Here is a 19,147-nt window from a genome sequence, read left to right on the forward strand (position 1 = left end):
AGTGCGGTCTCAAATTTTGGATTTCTTCAGTTCTCGGATGACGGATCTGACCTGCACCAGGTTTGGAATACACACCTGAGCGGCTTTCCTCTTCTCATTGACTAGAATTAGCAGCCTGGTGCCTGGATTACACTGCATGAGGGGTCTTGTCGCCAGAAATCCCAAGTCTCCTGAGAGGTGCAGGAGTCTCCCACATGCAGGCTGCGGCTCCCTGACACCCGTAAGTGCCGTGCTCACATGCAAAAGACTCCCGCACCTTGCAGGAGACTTGGGATGTCAGGCAAAAGAACGGTGTCTGTCAGTTGTGACAGAACGGAGCCAATGCTTCCTGTGTAGTTCCTGGCTTCGTCCTGTCACAGGCAAAGGTATATCATATGCACTCCGCCTGTGACAGGAGAGATACAGGAAGCATTGGCTCTGTATGCTTCCTCCAGCGCCGCTCAGTGATCTCTGCCAGTATTTCCTGCCAGCAGTACCCACAGCAGTACTCACAAGCAGTACCAGCAAGCAGTACCCACAGCAGTACTCACCAGTAGTACCCACAGCAGTACCAGCCAGCAGTACCCACAGCAGTACCAGCAAGCAGGTCCCACAGCAGTACCAGCCAGCAGTAGCCAGAGCAGTACCCGCCAGCAGTACCAGCCAGGAGTACCCAAAGCAGTACCAGCCAGCAGTACCAACCAGCAGTACCAGCCAGCAGTACCCGCCATCAGTACCAGCCAGCAGTACCCACCAGCAGTACCCACCAGCAGTACCAGCCAGCAGTAACCGCCAGCAATACCCGCCAGCAGTAAATCACATGTGCTAGGGGTGCAACTAGCCCCCAGCACATAATTGTAAATATCCCAGCATGTGCAGTGTTTCTGACTCCTACCACCATGACCACAAATCAAGTGGTCATGGTGGTTGGAGTGTTTCTTTAATATCTCTCAGAAGAAGTAACAGCAGCCAGTTCAATTAAAACTGGTCGCCATTGGGCCCGTGTGTATGGCAGTCGGTCTGACAGAAGCCCGCCATTCGGCATGCGCAAAAAAAAAAAACTGGCTCCTAACTCTTTTAGCTGGCTCCTAGATTTTAAGCAAATTTGTCAAGCCCTGTGCTATGCTACTGATGAACAGTAAAGCATGGCACACCCCTGCAGCTCTGCAAGAGCAGTAGAATATGGGCAGACGTGGGGTAGCCGTTTCTGTTCCTGCTACTCTGCAGCTCTACACATATTTTGTTCAGATTGTGACATCAGCACCCTGATTCTTTACCTCGTCCAATCAGAGAATGCTTTGCACTGAAAATTGAGAAAATGAAAAGTGTTTCCTGAATACTGCCTGTGCCAAGCGAATAATTTCCTGTGTTCACAAAGCATAAGACCCATAAGCTAGTGGAGTTCACTGTAGTAGTGGTGCCTACTACAGGTATTTCCAGCTTCCATAGGGGTCCACAAATATATCACATAGATACTTACGTTGGTCCAACCTGGACTATGTAAAAATTGTCATACCTAAACTTAGGCTTTAACCACTTTACCACTAGAGGATTTTGCTGTCTTACGTCTGGGCCACTTTTTGCGATTCGGCACTGTGCGACTTTAACTGACAATTGCGCGGTCATGCGACGCCATACCCAAACAAAATTTACGTCCTTTTTTTCCCACAAACAGAGCTTTATTTTGGTGGTATTTGATCACCTGTGCGATTTTTACTTTTTGCGCTATAAACAAAAAAAGAGCGTTTATTTTGAAAAAATAACAATATTTTTCACATTTTTTTATATGAAATTACCCCCCAAAAAAATGTAAAAATCAAATTTTTTTTAAATTTTTGGCCAATTTGTTTTCTGCTACCTATGTTTGGTAAAAAAATCACAATAAGCGTATTTTGATTGGTTTGCGCAAAAGTTATTGCGTTTACTAACAAAGGGAAAGACTTCTGTCATTTTTGGTGTTTTTTTTTAACGCGTAATGGCGGCGATCTGCGATTTTTTTTGCGGGACTGCGACATTGCGGCGGACAGATCGGACCCTTGACTGACATTTTTACACTTTTGGGGGTACCAGTGACATTACTGCAGTAATCAGTGCTATATATATATGCACTGTTACTGTAAAAATGACACTGGCAGGGAAGGGGTTAATTTTATTGGAGAGGGAGGGGTTAATGTATGCCTGGTGCTTACTAACATGTGTGGGGGGAGGTGACTGTGTGACACAAGGACAGATCGAGGGTTCAACTATGCTGAACCCTGCAATCTGACCCTGCCTGTCACTTAGGAGATCCGCCCGCTTGTGTTTACACAGGCGGGCGGATCTCCACACTCGATTCCCCGACAATCGGGGAAGAGCGGCGGCGATCGCCGCTGCTCCTCCCCTGGCCTGACTCCCGCTGTGACTGAATACAGCGGGAGCGAGCCTCCGGCGGCGCGCGCGCGCCGCTGAGAAAGGGGAGTGTCTGGCGACGTAGGTCTACGTCACCAGACGATAACGAACCACTTTGCCGCAGTAGGCTCAACATGAGCAGACGGCAAGTGGTTAAAGTGGTTGTAAAACCTTACATTAACTCAATGAAGTAAATGGCCTCAGGGGATACACAGAGATGAAACAAATCTTACATAATTTGTACCAGACATCTCTGTAGAAAAAAAAAAAATATATATATATATATAATAATAATAAATGAAGCAGTCTCCAACTGGGAGCCCTGATGTCTTCCTAGACCTTCATTATAAGGGCTGTGTGCACCTGACTCTGAGCACACACCCTGCTGGTCATCAACAAAACATGGACACAGAGTTGGAGATTCCGTCCCTCCCAAGACACTTTGAAATCTCCAAACTACAGAGCCCCTTTCAGGTAAACCAAAACCTGGAGAAAGCTGAAACAGCAGTCTTCTCCACTGCACATCTATGCGCTGTAGTCTTGCACAGAGCCAATGTGCACACTCTGTGTCCTTTAAATGACCACTTTAAATGACAGAGTCTCCCCCTGTCACAATATATATATATATGTATATATATATATATACTGTGTATATATATATATATATACTGTGTATATATATATATATATATATATATATATATATATATATATATATATATATATATCAAATTATATTTTCGCTAAAATGCCAAAGGTGCAGTGCTGTGCTTTGCAGCCATGGCAGTACAGGAATGCTGATTGTGCTGCCTCATCAGTGGCCCTGACTGTGTGACCTTGCCCAAAGCCTCACAGTCTGGCTTCAAAAAGCATCCTTGCCAGGTCCCCCTAACCCTGCGTGTTTGAGCCATGGAGCTCTTCATTCCTATAAAGGAGTTGTACTCATGGTGGCCTCCAGTGGTCCTACAGAGTACAGTCCTCCTCATAGGCATAGATATGTGGAAATGTAGAGGAAAAAGCAAAGCAATTATACTCTAATGAGTTGATTATACCTTCTTGCTATAAATAGAGGAAAAGCAGAAATCCAGGAAACATATAGGTGCATCTCAAAAAATATGAAAATCATCAAAAAGTTGATTTATTTCAGTAAGTGAAAATCATATATTATATAGATTCATTACACACGAAGTGATATATTTCAAGCATTTCTTTCTTTTAATTTTGATTATTATGGCTTACAGCTAGTGAAAACTCAAAAAAGTAGAATATTGTAAAAAAGTTCAATATTGTAGACTCATGGTGTCACAGTATAATCAGATAATTGACTCAAAACACTTGTAAAGGTTTCCTGAGCCTTTAAATGGTCTCTCAGTTTGGATCAGTAGGTCACACAATCATGAGAAAGACTGCTGACTTCACAGTTGTCCAGAAGACAGTCATTGACACCCCACTACACACGTACCGAATGTCGGCCGAACGATCGGCCGTCTTTTGTCCGGTGCTGTCCTGTCGGCTGAAAACTGCAAAAGACTGCACATGAATTTTGTCAGCCAACAACAGCCGACTGCAGAAGTGATGTCATGTGATGGTTAAATTTCCGTGTGTTTTTTCTTTTCTGAGCATGCCCAGTCTTGCTAATCGGCTGTTTGTCGGCCGAATTCTGTACTGACTGGCGAACAATCGGCCGTTCTGGTGTCGGCCAACAAAAATTTTAATGCCTGCACACTCGATTCTGTTCGGCCGAAAAGTCGCTGTCGGTTGTCGGAAGCATCATACTAACAAGCCGACAATCGGTCGATCGTTCGGCGGCCGAATATTTACGGCCGACAATCGCTACATGTGTACGGGGCTTTAGTCACAAAAGGTCATTGCTAAAGAAGCTGGCTGTTCACAGAGTGCTGTATCCAAGCATATTCATGGAAAGTTGAGTGGAAGGAAAAAGTGTGGTAGAAAAATGTGCACAAGCAACAGGAATAACCGCAGCTTTGAGAGGATTGTGAAGCATAGGCCATTCAAGAATTTAGGACAGAAGCGTCTAACCAATATTGGTTGAGCCAGATGGACTTGTGTCTTTTTTCAACCTGACTAACTACCTGATGTAACTACCTGGGCTAAGGAGAAAAAGGACTGGACTGCTGCTCAGTGGGCCAAAGTCCTCTTTTGGGATGAAAGTAAATTTTGCATTTAATTTGGAAATCAAGGTCCCAGAGTCTGGAGGAAGAGTGGAGAGGCATATAATACAAGTTGCATGAGATCCAGTGTAAAGTTTCCACAGTCAGTGATGATTTGGGGAGCCATGTCATCTGCTGGTGTTGGTCCACTGTGTTTTATCAAGTCCAAAGTCAGTGCAGTCCTCTAGCAGGAAATTCTAGAGCACTTCATGCTTCCCTCTGCTGACCATCTTCATGGAGATGCTGATTTCATTTTCCAACAGGACTTTGCACCTGCCCACACTGCCAAAAGTACCAATACCTGGTTTACTGATCATTAGAAACCATAAAAAAGATCCAAGTTCAGTGTAAAAAAAGAGTCAAAGACTCACTGCCACATCTCTAGAAATGTAGAAACAAAGAGAGGGACTCCCCTATGGGACTTTGAAAGCAGCAAACAGAGTATAAAAGTCAAAAAAGTTCATTAGGTACGAAACCGTAGAAAGGTGATAAACATCACAGTATAATTAAGAACAATGAGTAGGTCATACAGTATATAGTGCTAAATGACATCCACTAGAGTCAGAACCAGACTGGATCTCAAATTGGAGAGACCTACAGGGTAGTATGGTTCACAACAAATCCCAACATGTTTCAGAATAAAACATTCCTTCTTCACTGGGGAGTAGGATAAAGACACTATTTTAATCTATAAATAACAATAGGTGTGTTAATATACATAATATTATAGTAACAGATTAAAATCCACAGGTATATTCAATAAATCATGAAAAACATATACTCACATTGTATGATATTGCTCAATGACACAAGACACAAGACACAATGGCACCTGGGTAGCACGTGCCCCTTCACATCAAAAACTTCCCAGGGCCATCCAAAGATTGGGGCCAAAGGTAAATATGGGAAGTGAGTGGTAGCCGAGTGTTCCTCTGAAAGCCACACATGAAGGCTCACAAGGATCTAGGAGAAGCAAGGACCTTTCCTATTATAGTAAAGGAAATACTTGTATCAGGATCTGCAAAAAGTGTGTGTGTAATATAAAATATATAATAAATGAGGACCAATGTCCTTCCCCATTTAGAAAAACCCCACACAGAGATGTGGGGGAAGGACAAAGGACTCATGTCTGATAGGCCAATAAGGCTGTCAGCATGAATATAGTACCCAAGTAGTAAATAGTAATGATAAGTACCTACAGTAGATCAGTAGTTACACAAGAGGGACAGTAGCATAGTTCATAGGTGGCTTGATCCCAATACAACCTGTGATAGAGCTCTCTATAAGTATGTAATGGCAAATTGGTAAATGTAAACTATGGCCAGAAAGTGTAGAGGAACAGGATACATCCAGTATCAGGAAGCCGGGCATAATAATTTTGGCAGCCTATACGGCCGCACAGTGGCAAGCCTCCACCATCCGTGGACATCCATCCACAGATTAGTCCGTGCTGACAGGATCCCCCAGTGCTGGGGCCGAGTCGGACGTTATAGGACCGCCAACATGGAAGTAAAAAGGCTGAAAAACATCCAATGGAATGGAACGAGGTGCGCATGGAGAAGTCAATTGGCTGAGTGGATCTCACAGACCTAGAAAATAGGCCCAAAGCGTGCGAGCACGCCAAGGGCCTAGCCGTGCCGGGGAGCGCCTTAAATAGGCCACAGCGACACCCAGTAACCAAGGAGGAAGATGCAAAGGGGCACGCAGTTCACATGCAAGAGAGTTATCATTATTTTTGGAAATGGTCACATCCAAAAAAGTCACACTAGACACATTGTAGGACATGGTAAATCTTAGATTAAAGTTGTTGTGGTTTAGTGCTCCGAGACATGCCTTAAGGAGATTCTCGGGACAGTCCCATAGGGTAAAAATGTTGTCTATGTAGCAATACCACATAAGAATGTGGCTCGCGCATACATAGAAAAGTCATCATCAATAAACAGTAGTCGTTCCCACTCCCCCAGGTACAAGTTGGCATAGGCCGGGGCACAAGTCCCCACAGCGACACCCTGCACCTGGAGGAAATGGGAACCACCAAAGGTGAATATATTGTGTGGAAGAAAATACTCGAGTGACATGATGAACTCATTAAATGAGTACTCATGGTGGCTGGTTTGTGATAATATTCTGCTTATAACTGACAGTCACTTATCATTGGGTATAGAGCTATAGAGGGTCTCCACCTCTATGGTGGCAAGAATGGTGCCACCAGAGATGTGGACCCCCTCAAGCATTTGTAATAAGTGGATGGTATCCTGAATATAAGAGGGTAAGCCCGTAACAAAAGATCGCAAATGTTCATCCACAAATTTACTGAGATTTTCTGATATTGCCCCTTTACCTGAAATAACAGGTCTCCCTGGGGGATGTGTGGTATTTTTATGTATTTTTGGTAATGCGTAAAAAGTGGCTGTCCTAGGGAAGGTGGTTCTAACAAATTCCCACATTTGTTTAGAAATAGTATTGTTGTAATATGCCCCGTCAACCAATCGATAGAATCTGCGGTGAAAGAGCTCAACCGCTGACCTATCGATTGGCCGATACAAATCTGTTTTGTTGAGTATTTGGACGCACACTTGTTCATATTGATCATTGTCCATGTGTACAATGTTGCCCCACTTATCTGAGGATTTGATGGTAATTGAATAGTAATTGAATAGTTGTGGACTAATTGTTGTAGTGCTTGTTTCTCCTGAAACGTGAGGTAGACGTAGACGTCATGTCATTCTTAACCACTTCCATACCGAGTCATGTAAAATGACGTCGGCAAAGTGGTTGTCTAGATCCGGGCCGCCGTCATATGACGTAGGCCCGTTCTAGCAGCCAGTGCGCGCCCCCGGCGGCGCGCAGCGGTGCGATCAGGGATGAGGCTCGTCCCTCGGACATAGCCCATCCCTGATCAAGGTAAACAGCCAATAGAAATTGGCTGTTTACCACGTGATCGGCTGTGTCAATCACAGCCGATCACATGAGCGGCTCCAGCACGAGCCGCTCGTTCTCTCTGCAATGCGCGCCCCCGGGGGCGCGCAGAGCAGCGATCGGGGACGAGGCTCGTCCCTCGGACAGAGTCGATCCCCGATCTAGGTAAAGAGCCAATGAAATTGGCTCTTTACCACGTGACCAGCTGTGTCCAATCACAGCCGGTCACAAATGTCAACAGAGAACACGGTAACTAGCTGTCACCGTGTTCTCCTCCTCACACACTGATCCTGTGTGAGGAGGAGATTGTGGTAACAGCTAGTTACCAATTACAGTGCACCCTAAACACACTGATTGCCCCCCCCCCCCCCAATAAAGAGCACCTGTCACTAGCCCATCAAAGCACCTGTCACTAGCCCATCAAAGCACCTGTCACTAGCCCATCAAAGTACCCGAGTACCTGTCACCAGCCCATCAGGCCATCAGGCACTCAGATGACAGGTACTTGGGTACTCTGATGGGCTGGTGACAGGTATTCGGGTACTCTGATGACAGGTACTCGGGTACTCTGATGACGGATACTCTGATGACAGGTACTCGGGTACTCTGATGACAGGTACTCGGGTACTCTGATGACGGGTACTCGGGTACTCTGATGACGGGTACTCGGGTACTCTGATGACGGGTACTCGGATACTCTGATGACAGGTACTCGGGTACTCTGATGACAGGTACTCGGGTACTCTGATGACGGGTACGCAGGTACTCTGATGACGGGTACTCGGATACTCTGATGACGGGTACTCGGGTACTCTGATGACAGGTACTCGGGTACTCTGATGACGGGTACTCGGGTACTCTGATGACAGGTACTCGGGTACTCTGATGACAGGTACTCGGGTACTCTGATGACAGGTACTCAGGTACTTTGAGTACCTGTCAACGGAGTACCCGTCATCAGAGTACCTGAGTACCTGTCACCTACCCATCAGAGTACCCGAGTACCTTCCACCTGCTCATCAGAGTACCTGACGCCTGAAGTACCCGAGTACTTGCCGCCTGCTCATCAGTACCCATCACTACTCATCAGTACTCATCAGTACCTATCACGTATCAGTACTGATCATCAGTACCCATCAGTACAGTATCACCTATCAGTATCAGTACTACTCATCAGTACCTATCACCTGCCTGTCACCTGCCCATCAGAGTACCCGAGTACCTGTCACCTGCCTATCGGAGTACCCGAGTACCTGCCACCTGCCCAACAAAGTACCCGAGTACCTGTCACCCTTCATACAGCCACCATGTCCAAGTCCAAAAAGGTTTATATACGTCCTCCGTTTAAACCTAAATACCGGTGTTATGGCAGCAGATAGCTGCCATAACCCTGGTATTTTTTTAAACGGTGGACGGTTGGCTTTCCGATAAGGGTGGTCCCAGCGGCGGATTCGCCGTGGGATCACCCTTCCGGGATGGCGGAAGAGGCGCCCCCCCCCCTCCCGCCGCGTTCCGGTCCTTTTCCCCGCTTACCGGACCCGCCGGCAGCGGGGAAAACGATCCGGTCCCGGATCCTCACAGACAGGATGTCGAGTGAGGGCAAGCTTGCCCTCACTTGACTCTATGGTCTTGGAGGACCGAAGCTACGGAAAATGTTGTTGCCTAGCAACCGGTTTAAAGGTCCTTTTTTTTTTTTTCATTTTATATAATAATTTTTTTTTCTATCTTTTAGTGTACTTGTGAGATCTGAGGACTTTTTGACCCCAGATCTCACAAAAAAGAGGTCCTGTCGTGCCTATTTCTATTACGAGGAATATTTACATTTCTTTAAATAGAAATAAAAATGATCAATTTTTTTTTTTTTAAACGGTGTAAAAATAAAAAATAATAAATAAAATAAATAGTAAAAAAAAAAAAAAAAAAAATTAAAGCGCCCTGTCCCCGTGAGCTCGCGCGCAGAAGCGAACGCATATGTAAACGGTGTTCAAACCACACATGTGAGGTATCGCCGCAGATCGTTAGAGCAAGGGGAATAATTTGAGCCCTAGACCTCCTCTGTAACTCAAAGATGGCAACCTGTAGAAATTTTTAAATTGTCGCCTATGGGGATTTTTAAGTACCAAAGTTTGTCGCCATTCCGTGAGCGTGCACAATTTTGAAACATGACATGTTGGGTATCTATTTACTCGGCGTAACATTATCTTTCACATTATGGAAAAAAATTGGGCTAACTTTACTGGTTTCTTATTTTTTAATTAAAAAAAGTGAATTTTTTCCAAAAAAATTGCGTTTGGAAGACCGCTGCGCAAATACGGTGTGATAAAAAATATTGCAATAATCTCCATTTTATTCTCTAGGGTCTCTGCTAAAAAAAATATATATAATGTTTGGGGGTTCTAAGCAGTTTTCTAGCAAAACAACTGATTTTAGCTTGTAAACACCAAATGTCAAAAATAGGCCTAGGCAAGTGGCTAGGATGCACGATGATGCTCCTTGGATGTTAGGCCCCTCTATATGGCTAGGCTGTGAAAAAGTCTCACACATGTGGTATTGCCATACTCAGGAGGAGTGGCAGAATGTATTTTGGGGTGTCATTTTTGCTGTGTACATGCTATGTGTTAGGAATATCCTATAAATTGACAACTTTGTGTAAAAAAAAAAAAGTTTTCATTTTTTTCCCACATTTTCCAAAAACCTGTGGAAAAAAATGATATGTTCAAACGACCCATAATGCCTCATAGAATATACGTTGGAGTGTTTGCTTTCCAAAATGGGGTCATTTTGTGGACTTTTCCATTGTATTGGTGCTCTAGGGCCTTGAAAAGTGTGATAGGTAGTAAGAAAGCTTTATGTGTATTTATGCTCCTAGAACGCCTGAATGTGCTTCTTGGACGTGGAGTCTCTTTTTGTGGCCAGGCTGTGTAAAAGTCTCACACATGTGGTATCGCCATTCTCGGAAGGAGTAGCAGAATGTATTTTTGGGTGTAATTTTTGCTGTGTACATGCTATGTGTTAGAAATAGCTTATAAATTGACAACTTTGTGGGAAAAAAAAGAAAAAAAATTTTTTTCTTCATTTTCCCAAGAATTGTGGGAAAAATTTACAACTTCAAAAAACCCACCATGCCTCTTACTAAATACCTTGGACTGTCTACTTTACAAAAAGGGGTCATTTGGTCGGTATTTGTACTGTCCTGACATTTCAGGGCCTCAAGAAAGGAGATAGGCCGTCAGTACATCTGGTGTGATCAATTTTCAGTAATTGGTACCATAGCTTCTAGACTCAATAACTTTCACACAGACTAAATAATATACACTAATTTGGGTTAATTTTACCAGAGACATGTAGCAGTATACATTTTGGCTCAAATGTATGAAGAAAAATAAATTTTTTGCAAAATTTTATAATTGAAACTAAAAAAAAGTGTTTTTTTTTCAAAATTTTTGCTCTTTTTTTGCATATATCACGAAAAAAAAAAAACCCCAGTTGTGATCAAATACCACCAAAAGAAAGCTCTATTTGTGTGAAAAAAATGATAAAAATTTTGTTTGGTTACAGTGTAGCATGACTGAGCAATTGTCATTCAAAGTGTGAGAGTGCTGAAAGCTGAAAATTGGTCTGGGCAGGACGGGTGTCTAACTGCTCTGTATGGAAGCGGTTAAGGTACTAAATATCTCCTTCAGGCATGCCTCGGAGCACTAAACCACAACAAATTCAGTCTAAGATTTACCATGTTCCACAATGTGTCTAGTGTGACTTTTTTTGGATGTGACCATTTCCAAAAATAGCGATAACTCTCTGTGAACTGTTTCGCAAACCGACAGCAGGCAAAAACATCCTGCATGCGATGAGTTTCCATCTGAAACCGTTGGTGGCATCTATCCCTTACAGCCAGTATTTACGCATCAGAATAAACTGCTCGACAGAGGAGACCTACTTAAGGGAGGCTAACTCGCTGCAGAATCGCCTACTTGCCAGAGGTTACAGCCACAAATTCTTGAAAAAAAGCATTTAAAAGGGCTAATTGCAACTCGAGACATGATCTTCTATTCTCTAAGAAAAAAATGAGCAACCTACTACTCTGAGAATCATTACTAAATACTCCACGAAACATAGGGTGTTAAAAGGGATCCTTAATAGATACTGGCATTTATTTACATCGGACCCCTCGATGGGGCCATTTGTTCCCCCCATCCCATTGGTCACCTATAGACCAGTTTGTTCAGTGGGTGACCAATTGACACAGAGCGAGTACCGAGGAGACCAACGGGGAGACAGATGTAAATTATTCGGCACATTTCTGTGTGGTGCATGCTCCTATTGCCAGTTCATTGACAGAAGAGATATAGTATGCCTACTGGATGGCTGGCCTTTCCACCCTAGACTTTTTGCCAATTGCCAGACTACAGGAGTTGTTTACCTGTTAAGCTGTAAATATGGCTGTTTTTATGTAGGAAAGACTGTTCAAAAATTCTGGATATGTATGTACCAACACGATTTGAGCATGCGGAAAAGTGACCCCCAAACTTCCCCTGGTAGACATGTGGCATCTGTCCATGTGGGTCAGTTCCCATCAATATCCTTTTTAGTATTGGACTGAATCCACCTTTGCTCCCGAGGGGGAGACTTTAATAAGACCCTCCCCAACATGAGCTACGTTGGATTTCAGACCTCAATGCCACCTCACCCCTGGCTTGAATGAAGCATTTAACCTCAAGCCGTTCCTCCAAGGATTTACCTCTGGAGGGTTTGAGCTGGATCTTTGAAATCTGTTGTCCATTCACTGACTACAATGGTTTGTTTTGCCCAAGGACTCTACTGTAGACAATACTATCATTTATGTCTACATTCTTTCCCTTTGCTATACTTTACACAGCTACAATTTGGCCTTTATTATTTGTGTCCCCTCCTTTTTCCTTCCCTTATTTATTCCCTCTCTCCCCCCTCCCCCCTTTTTTACTTCTTATTGACCCTTTTCCTTCTCCTGGTTAGTCACATTTATGTAACTTATTGATCTCAATTACTGTTGGTGACCCCTCTGTCACCTATATACAATGTCATTGCATGTATTATCTGTATTTTTTTGCAGCGTGCCCCCTTGCATCTTCCTCCTTGGTCACTGGGTGTCGCTGTGGCTTATTTTGGGTGCTCCCCAGCATGGCTAGGCCCTTGGCATGCTCGCAAGCTTTGGGCCTATTTTCTAGGTCTGCAAGGTCTGCCCAGCCAACCACCTTCTCCGGTTTGCGCATGCGCACCTGGTCCCATTCCATCAGATGTTTTTGTAGCCTTTTTACTTCCGTGTCTATGGTCCTGGCACATGCGTGGACACCGGGGGATCACGTCAGTGTGGACTAATCTGTGGACGGATTTCCACGGATGATGGAGGCTTGTCACTTTGTGGCAGTATAAGCTGCCAATGTTATTAAGCCCGGCTTGATACTGGATGTATCCTGTTCCTCTACACTTCATGGCCAAAGTTTACATTTAAACAATTTGCCAATACATACTTATAGAGGGCTCTATCACAGGTTGGATTCGGATCAACCAACCTGTGAACTATGCTACTGTCCCTACTGATCTACTGTAAGTACTTACCATCACTATTTACTACTTGTGTACTATATTAATTCTGACAGCCTTATTGGCCTATTAGTCATGAGTCCTTTGTCCTCCTTCCCCCACGTCTCTTTGTGGAGTTTTTCTAAATGAGGAAGGACATTGGTCCTCATCCATTATATCTTTTATATTACACACACACTTTTTGCTGATCCTTATACTAATATTTCCTTTACTATAATATGAAAAGGTCCTTGCTTCTCCTGGATCCTTGTGAGCCCTCATGTGTGGCTTTCAGCTCAACACCCAGCTACCACTCACTTCCCATATTTACCTTCTGCCCCAATCTTTTGGATGGCCCTGGGAAGTTTTTGATGCAAAGCCGAAGTGGCACGTTCTACTGAGGTGTTTGCCATCTTTTGTCATTGAGCAATATTATACAATGTGAGTATATGTTTTTCACGCTTTAATGAATATACCTGTGGATTTTAATCTGTTACTATAATATTATGTATATTAACACACCTATTGTTATTTATAGATTAAAATAGTGTCTTCATCCTACTCCCCAGTGAAGAAGGAATATTTTATTCAGAAACATCTTGGGATTTGTTGTGAACCCTACTACCCTGTAGGTCTCTCCAATTTGAGATCCATTCGGGTTCTGACTCTAGTGGATGCCATTTAGCACTATATGCTGTATGCAGAGGCGTAACTAGAACCTTCAGGGCCCCGATGCAAGAAACCATAAAGGGCCCCCCAGACCCCTGGCCGGGGCCCTTCCCTTCAAGCCCGGGGCTCTTCCCACTAATCCTGGGGCTCTTTAATCTCATTGCATGGCCTTGTATTATGGTCCCGCATCAGGATCCTTTCACAAGTTCTGCAGTGGGCCCCCTTCCTGCAATCTTGGGGCCTCCCCACAGTGGTGAAATGCCAGGGCCCGGTCGCAAGTGTGACCTTTGAGATCCTAGAAGTTCACCCACTGGTTTGCTACCGGGCCCCCTGGAGCATGGGGCCCGGTAGCGATTGCAACCCCTGCAACCCCTGTAGTTACACCCCTGGCTGTATGACCTACTCATTGTTCTTCATTATACTGTGATATTTATCACCTTTTTATGGTTTTGTACATAAAACGTTTTTTTTACTTTTTTACTCTTTCAAAGTTCCATGGGGGAGTCCCTCTCTTGGTTTAATGATCATGGTATCACTGTGCTTGATTGGCCAGCAAAGTCGCCTGACCTAAACTCTATAGATAATCTGTGGGGTATTGTCAAGAGCAAGATGAGAAACACCAAACCCAACAATGCAGATGAGCTAAAGGCTGCTATCAAAACACCTCAGCAGTGCCACAGGCTGATCACCTCCATGCCATACCACATTGATGCAGTAATTCATGCAAAACAAGTATTGAGTGCATACTATAGTGTACATGGACATACTTTTCAGTAAGCCAACATTTCTGTATTAAAAATACTTTTTTTTTTGGTCTTATGTAATATTCTATTTTTCTGAGATACTGAATTTTGGGTTTTCATCATCAAAATTAAAAGAAAGACATGATTGGAATATATCACTCTGTGTGTAATCAATCTATAGTATATGAGTTTTACTTTTTGAATTGAAATACTGAATTAAATTAACTTTTTGATGATATTCACATTTTTTGGAGATGCGCCTGTACTATAATACAAGTCATACTACAAGACTTGCTTAAATATTTTGTTCTTTCTCCTCTACCGCTACCACTAGACTAAAGAGATCATTATCAGTGCCAGATGTGACTCAGTTCTGTTTTAGTAGGCACCAATTACAATTCTACATGTTATTACTGACAGTTTATATTATTAAAAAACATTGTATTTGGCACCAGATGTACTTCAGCATCAAGCATAGCTATTGGATTCCCTAGTTACCACAGATATAATTCAACACATCACTTTTTTAAATAGCTATCTTGAATTCGAAGTTTAGCTCACATCAGAATTGGTTAATTCATTATTTGTTTATTTGTATTGGCTCTGGCTCTCATTGTTTTAACTTACTGGAGGAGAATGTCTTGCTGGGGTCAAAAGCAACATATTCCTAAGGGAGTATACAAGGGATCAAACTGTGCTCCAAACCACCCATAACCAAAAAAGTTAGGTAATATTTCACTTTAAAATACAAACTGAAAGTGGTTCTAAAGCCTTAAGGTTTTTTACCTTAGTGCCTCTCTTCTGTTGCAGAGGATCCACCTTTAACTCCCCTTATACTTACCTTAGCCCGATCCCGATCCAGCATTGTGCATAAGAGCTGTGGCTCTCCCAGCTCTGTCCCTCCTCACTGTCCTGTCAATTAAATCCTATGACGAGGGAGCAGAGGGCAGGGCCGAAACCTGTTGTCTGTGTCAACAGACACAAACAGGGCATCTCAGAAGTGAGCCCACACAAGTGAAAGAGGCTTTCTATGGGGGCACTTGGCAGGAAGGCAGAGCCAGGAGATCCGGAGGAGGACCGGGGTTGTTCTGTGCAAAACTAGTGCACAGAGCAGGTAAGTATAAACCTGTTTGTTATTTTTATTAAAAATGAAAACTTTCATATCACTTGAAGCTTTTTTAGTTTTATTCGGGGAAATGGACCATCTGATCAGATGCCAAAAACAGTAGTACTTATTTTTAATGCTGCTGCTGTCACACACTAGTTTTCAGCAGAACAACTTGCTCTGGTTTCTGCAAGGTCTGAAAGACTTAAAAGACTTTGAAAGTAGCAGCCTTCATCATCAAAAACAATCACAGCTGTGACATAATTGCCCTTGAATATCCCAGTTTCATAGACACACATAGAACTGTTTCCTGGCCAAACTGATCTTACTAGTGCTCCTCTTACACCACATGGAAAAAAGACAAGAATAAAAAAGTCCATCAAAGTCAACCTCTCCCAAGCATTTCCATTTTAACTGTGGATACCACAAACACAATTACTGTAGCCCGTAGCATAGAAGCTATTTTACTAAATAAGCCCAGCAGTTCTTATTTTTGTTGCAAGACACAATTTAGCTGCCCACCTCTGATCCCTTTATAAGGGATAATCCAACGCCCTTCTTACATGGTGCTACCCAAGCTGTGCCACACATTATTATTATACAAGACTTATACAGCATTAGGCTGTTTTATTTAAAAGGAGACAGTACAGTTACAATACAATTTAATGAAGGAGGATTAGGTGTGCCTTGCTCGTGAAAGCTTACAATCTAAAGGTATGGACAAGTGACAAAAAGGTATTAATTGTGAGGGATATGCTGATGAAGAAAGAACATTACAGTTTTTGGGTTGAGACGAGATAGGCTTCCCTGGAGAGCTGAGTTTTCAAAGATTGCTTAAAGATGGACAAATCAGGAGATAGAAAGAAAGATTTGTGTACAGAGTTCTAGAGGAAGGGAGCGTCTCTGGAGGGAAGGAGGGGGCTAGACAGTAAGAGGTCTTGGAAGAAGCAGAAAGAGTGGTTTGGGTGATATTTTGAGATTAAGTTGGTGATCTAGCTTGGGCAAGGATGTGGATGGCTTTGTGTGTTATTTTTAGTACTTATGCATTGGGCGATCTGAAGACAGTGGTGCGATTGGCAGTTCTCACCGACTAGTTGGTAAGGTAAATAAATCTAGCAGCAGCATTCATGATTGACTGAAGGGGGGATAGCCTGTTTAAAGGTAGGCCAATGAGGAGGATGTTGCAGTAGTCAAGGTAAGAGATGACAAGGGGCTGAAAAAGAAGTTCAGTGGTGCAATTTTGGAAATGTTGTAGAGGTTAACCACTTACAGACCGCCCACCGTTCATGATAAAAAAAAAATATTTCTTTTTTTCTTTTTTAGTGTAGATGTGAGAGCTGAGGTCTTTTTGACCCCAGATCTCACATTAAAGAGGTCCGAAATGTTTAAAATGTTGATTTTTAAAGCGGTTGTATCCCCCCCCTCAAAAAAAAAAAAAACCCTGCAGGACAATGGCATAATGTGCTAGTATGTGTCGCATACTAGCACATTATGAAATACTTACCTTAGAATGAAGCCCCAACACCATCGTCTGGACACCGCTGAGGGAGCAGACATGTTCTTTCGGCATCTCTTCCGGGTTCGGCGGCTCCGGCGTTGTGAGTGTCACTCCCGCACATGCGCGCGGGAGTTCACTTTACGGGAGGAGCCAGCAAGGACCTCTGAAGGTCCCGCAAGATACGCCGGACCTTCAGAGCGCATGCGCCGCTGATGTCAGCGGCTGCATGCAGGGTGAATATCTCCTAAACCGTGCAGGTTTAGGAGATATTAATTTTACCTATGGGTAAGCCTTTTTATAGGGCTTTATAAAGTTAAAAAGCAGTGTATAATACCGCTTTAAGTACCAATGTTTGTCGCCTTTCCAAGAGCGTGCGCAATTTTGAAGCATGACATGTTGGGTATCTATTTACTCGGCGTAACAATTATCTTTCACATTATAGAAAAAAAATGGGCTAACTTTACGGCTGGGCAAATACGGCTGGGCAAATACGGTGTGAAAAAAAATATTACATCTCCATTTTATTCTCTAGGGTCTCTGCTAAAAAAATATATAATGTTTGGGGGTTCTAAGTAATTTTCTAGCAAAAAAATGATTTTAACTTGTAAATAACAAGTGTCAGAAAAAGGCCCGGTCCAAAAGTGGTTAAGGTCAAGATTTGGAAAGGAGACGTCAGAATCGAGAATTACACCTAGTACTCCAGCCTGTGTTGTTGTTAATAATAAAGAAGTTTGAGAAATGTACATGGTTGGTGGGGGAATATTATGAGCTTTGTTTTTGACAGACTTTGAGGAAGTGGTGTGACATCCATGTTGACATGTCAGTGAGTAAGTTATGGCGCTTTTCCACTGCATGGAACCGAACGGTTCGGCTCGCTTTTGCGCTTTTCCACTGCATGGTACCGCATGGTACAGTGTTGGAACGGTTCGGTACAGTACGGTACGGCGGCGCTTTTCCACTACATGGAACCGAACCGTACAGCTCGCTTAAACAATACCACCTCGGTTGTGGTTCCAAGAGGGCCGTACCGATACCATATACCATAATCCTTTGCATGCAGCCTTGACTTTTTGTCACTACTAGCCACTGATTGGTCAGAGAATCGTTGTTATCCCACCCACTTACTACTTTAGTGGAAAAGCAAACCGTACCAAACCGTTCCAACACTGTACCATGCGGTACCATGCAGTGGAAAACCAAACCGAGCCAAGTGGGGCCAAGTGGAGCCGAGAAAGTACTTGCAGTGGAAAAGTGCCATTAGTGATGTGCGAGGAGATAAAAGGGGTGAGCTGAGGAGTAGAGCAATAGATTTGCATTTCATCAATATAGACATGGTACTGAAAGCTGTGGGAGCTTATCAACTGCCTGAAGGAGGAGGTATAGATGGAGAATAGATGAGGATTACCAGGCAAGAGAAGAAGAGGAAACTGAGTTGTTGGTGATACTGGAGGTGTGCTGATATAGGTAGGAAGAGAACCATGAAAGAGCAGAGTCTTGGAGACCAAGTTTTTTGAGGAGAAGAGGGTGGTCAACTGTTTTAAAGGCAGCAAAAATATGTAAGAGAATGAGTACAGAGTAGTGGCCATTGGTTTTAGCAGTTAGTAAATTAAGATATTATTCCCTAGGCCTAGATAATGTTCAATAGAATTTATTTAACCGGTTGCCGACTGCGCACAGTATATTTACTGCGGCAGTCAGCCCCGGCCAGGCAGAGTGACGTAGACCTACGTCGCTCGCCTGTCACTGGGATTGGAGCCAATAGCGGGCAAGCGTGCGCCCGCTGAGGCTCGTTCAGGGAGGAGTGCGGGCGTGTGACCGGCGGACCCGATGTCCGCCGGTCACTCGCCGATCGTCGGTACAGCGGGAGAAAGGCAGAGCGGCTTATGTAAACAAGCCGTCTGTCATTCTCCCGTGTAAAAATGGAGATCAGACGGTTCTACTATGTAGAACCGTTGATCTTTGTTTTTACACCAATAGCCCACTACAGTTAGAATCACGCCCCTAGGACACACTTAACCCCTCCCTGTCCAATACAGTTAACCCCTTCCCTGCCAGTGTCATTTTTGCAGTAACAGTGCATATATATAGCACTGATTACTGCAGTAATGTCACTGGT

At 43.6% G+C, this 19,147-nt stretch overlaps 1 protein-coding gene across 1 annotated transcript in view; it reads right to left on the reverse strand.

The window, feature by feature from the left end:
* CBX7 (chromobox 7) overlaps nt 1-19,147 on the reverse strand; it is a 45,591-nt gene that overhangs the window by 14,971 nt on the left and 11,473 nt on the right. The window lies entirely within an intron of this gene.

This window comes from Pelophylax lessonae (assembly GCF_965119305.1).
Source record: "Pelophylax lessonae genome assembly, chromosome: 8".
In the NCBI taxonomy this organism is placed as follows: Eukaryota; Metazoa; Chordata; class Amphibia; order Anura; family Ranidae; genus Pelophylax; species Pelophylax lessonae.